The sequence below is a fragment of the Mytilus trossulus genome, chromosome 9, assembly GCF_036588685.1.
Source record: "Mytilus trossulus isolate FHL-02 chromosome 9, PNRI_Mtr1.1.1.hap1, whole genome shotgun sequence".
NCBI lineage: Eukaryota > Metazoa > Mollusca > Bivalvia > Mytilida > Mytilidae > Mytilus > Mytilus trossulus.
Window position 1 is genome coordinate 42,986,919 of NC_086381.1, and position 4,596 is coordinate 42,991,514.

The following is a 4,596-nucleotide window of genomic DNA, read 5'->3' on the forward strand; positions in this document are numbered from 1 at the left end:
CATCTACTAATTATGTTTATTTTGATTCAACATTGTATCCACATAAATGTACATATGAACGCTGATATTTAAATATATACTCATTATGGTATCATAAATAAGAGAGAGGAGGAATTTACCAAATCATGTAGGTAATAACACTAAAACAGGTTGAAACCAATCAACAAAGCCACAGTCAAAATAAAAACAATACACACAACAGTCCATAAACTACAACATTAAAAAATAAAAGAAACAAGAACCCTGCAAAAACTGTGATGATTTATGGTTTTAAGGAAGGGTAAGCATTAGCGGTACCAATTTATCGCACCAGCCACATTCGCAATATATATCTCTTCAGTGATGTTGGAGACCAAAATAATGAAATAAAAAATCTGCCAGGATACATATATGTTGAATAGCCAAACAATATCGCTAATAAGGAGTCCTTCAATTGTTAAAATGAGACGTCCTTCAAATTCCTAGTATGTAAGCGCACGTCAGATACTCTTAATCAAAATGTCTAATTTTAAGGTCTTTCTATATGGAGGGGGGCAAGGGGTCCCAATAACAGCAAAACAGCAAATTGATTTTGCTTATAACAGATAACAAGGAATTAAAATGGACAAAAACAGATAACAGTAAATGAAATATTAAAATAAGTCGGGTCCTTGACAAATCCATAAAATTGAGAATGGAAATGGGGAATGTGTCAAAGAGACAACAACCCGACCAAATAAAAAACAACAGCAGAAGGTCACCAACAGGTCTTCAATGTAGCGAGAAATTCCCGCACCCGGAGGCGTCCTTCAGCTGGCCCCTAAACAAATATATACTAGTTCAGTGATAATGAACGCCATACTAATTTCCAAATTGTACACAAGAAACTAATATAAAAATAATACAAGACTAACAAAGGCCAGAGGCTCCTGACTTGGGACAGGCGCAAAAATGCGGCGGGGTTAAACATGTTTGTGAGATCTCAACCCTCCCCCTATACCTCTAACCAATGTAGAAAAATAAACGCATAACAATACGCACATTAAGATTCAGTTCAAGAGAAGTCCGAGTCTGATGTCAGAAGATGTAACCAAAGAAAATAAACAAAATGACAATAATACATAAATAACAACAGACTACTAGCAGTTAACTGACATGCCAGCTCCAGACTTCAATTAAACTGACTGAAAGATTATGATTTCATCATATGCACATCAGGCACAATCCTTCCCGTTAGGGGTTGAGTATCATACCATCATAACATATATGAGAAGAACATAACCCGTGTCATGCCAACAACTGTTTTTAGAATAAATGTCTTTAGTTCCGACGCAAAGACCTTATCAGTGACTCAATATTAACGCCAAAATATGCAATCTTTAATGACTTGACAACAGTATCGTAATTATATCCCTTCTTAATCGGTCTATTTAAAGGTTTTGTAAGTTTCTGAGGTGAATACTGACACCTTTATGCTTTATAAAGAATATTTCCATAAACAATTGGATGTGAAATACCTGAACGTATAAAAAGTCTGCATGTTGAGCTATATTTACGAATGATGTCTTTATACCGATGATAAAATTTAGTAAAAGTTTTGACTAGTTTGTGATATCGAAAACCCTGGTGTAATAATTTTTCAGTAATACATAAATTTCTCTCGTTAAAATCTAAAACATTATTACAAACACGAGCGAATCGTACAAGTTGAGATATATAAACACCGTAAGATGGTGACAAGGGAACGTCACCATCTAAAAACGGATAATTAACGATAGGAAATGAAAAATCATCCCTTTTATCATAAATTTTAGTATTCAGCTTTCCGTTAGTGATATAGATATCAATATCGAGGAAAGGGCAGTGGTCATTATTAGTATTATATTCACTCCTTTGTAATGAATTCCTTTTTCTATGAACATGGTTTTTAAATCATGTATCTAGATATGTATTTGGTATATTCTTGTCTGTCCGTCGTCAACATGTCAGGAAATTGTTTTTATCTATTGACGTGAGCTCCCTATTGTTTTTTTTAAATTAATTTTAGATTTTAAGTTTCAATAAAAATGGAGGTTTTTTTCAGTTTTCTGATAATATCTCGAAAATCCTTTCACAAAGTTTGCAAGGATTTTTTGTGAATTGTTTATATCTATTGACAATATCCCTTACAACTTTTATAAATTTTAGATTTTATGTTGCCGAGTTAAAGGTTTTACTTATTAAAAAGGGGGAATTTTTCTAGTTTTCGGACATAAACAAACACGTTTTTATCAGTTCTCATGAAACTCTGTTGAATTGTTTATATCTATTGTTGTAAGCGCCCTTTCGATTTTTATTAATTTTCGATTTTATGTTTTTCAGTTAAGGGGTTTATTCATTAAAAAATATGTTTTTTTCCAGTTTTCGGACAATAACTCAAAAACATTTTCAGCAGTTCTCATGAAACTTTGATGTATTGTTTATATACATGATGTATGTTGACTGATTTTTATAAATATCTGATATGACATTGAGAAGTTGTCGAATATTTCTAAAAGGTGACGGACATATCATGCGCTCATGGCGTAGCTGGTTATTTATTATAGAATACTTTTGTCAGCATTTATTTTTGTACAGTTATAGAAACACATGCTTGTTATTTAAACATGTTAAATAGTGTGTAATAAAATTGAGAATGGAAATGAGGAATATGTCAAAGAGAAAAAAATGATATCTAGTAAAATTCATGGGCAGTTATGGTATCAAAGTAGGTCCAATTGACATAGTTTTTGTGTTTATTGCTACTGAAAAACTGCCTAAAAGAGTTTGTACCAATTATAAGCATGCAATTTATCAAGTACCTGGAACCAATTTAGACCCTCCAAAAGAAATTTATTCCAGTATTTTTAAAGGCCTTATATTTGAACAATTTTTTATCAGTTTTTTTTTTTATTGTATCCAGTCTACTAGTAAGTATAATACATAGTTTAGTGGGGGGACAATGGCTTGAAGACGAAATAAATCTTTGTTTGTAATATTTTATGTGCAGCTTCGGAACCAAGTTCATAGTGGGAACTTTCATTGTACAATGTATCTGGTTCTGCTTTGAAAATAGCCGAGTCTGTGTACCATACAAAATAAAAGATTAAGTGGTTGTAAGGACCTAGTCATTATTAAATTGAGATCCTTGTTAGATATTCCTGGTCATATGTTTTCCTTTTTGACACATTTAGAATTGTTCTAATTTAATATGTTCGTACGGGAAACAAGGAACATTCTCATACAAAAAAATAAGATAATTCTAAATAAATGTTCCAAAAAAGATGGAATGTACAAAGAATAATCATAAGATATACTGGAATTGTCCTGGACCTCACTTCTGTGATGGGTATATGTTAATGGAATCCTTCTCTGAATACAGGACCAACATATTAGTAGTGGTAGACCCCAATGTCCAATGATCTTCAATTTCTACCGAATTTTGGCTGTCAAAAAGGGCTAACATTCCAGTTTTCAATAACAGTTAACAGCAAATACATTATCACAATAACAGCTAACAAAAAAAAACAAAAAGCCCAATTACAGCTAACAAAGAATAAGACAATAACAGCTAACAGCAAATAGATTTTCAGAATAACAGATAACAAAGAATTAAAATGCCCCATAACAGCATAACAGATAAACCCCTTGCCCCCCCTCTATATGCAAAAAAGTTTCAATCGTATTCTATGTCAACCATTTCGGTCATATTTGTCGACCGATGAGTTCATCGGGATACTTTAGCTTCCAGATTTCTCATGATTAAATGATAGTCTAGCCTGTACTATGATATTGGGCTGGTCGACGGGTCCAAACAGAAAGATTTTGACAGCAGAGAAAACTGTGTATCTTATAATCGACATGACTTTATCAGATGACAATACTTATAAGGCTTACGGATAGTTGTATTCTTTAATTCAGTCACAGACCCGCGAATCACAGGTGTGTTCTTGTAAATATGCGTATTTACGTATCCGTATCATTTTTGTTGAGCCTTTTATATTCAACTCGTATTTCCGCTTAGCATTCCGACATTTTCTACTTATCTATACTATTTAACGAGAAGACCTCATTTTTGGTGTCGCTTCTCTTCTTTCCACAATAAATTAATCAACACGCCTCTGTGTCCTATAGGTACAGTGCATAGTGGCATTTGTCATCCATTCATATGATTATTCAGATTGAGTTATTTTTGGAGAAAAACGAGAAAAAAGGCATCCGGATATTGTTCCGTCATTGGACGAAATTTTAGGTAGCAATAAACAGTTAGCATTTGAAGCTGAAATTGGGTCTTCAAGTGCAGGAACATGGACAAGCATTTCCAGATGGATAATGCCATTTTAACATTAATACCCAAACATGTATACATATTTAGAATCCTATTTCTTAGCAGATTCCAAATCACTTATAAAAAGGGGAAAAATAAATTACATAAGTTCAGTATCCATGGAAACATATGGTGTTAGTTTTCTTATTTTTTCTTCAAAAATGGCTGTGAGACCCCCCATAACAGGCTTTAAAATATCTTAGAACTAGAATTTCAATGAATATCAGACATACATTGTTTCAACACTGATATATAGCCTTTCTAAAAAATGG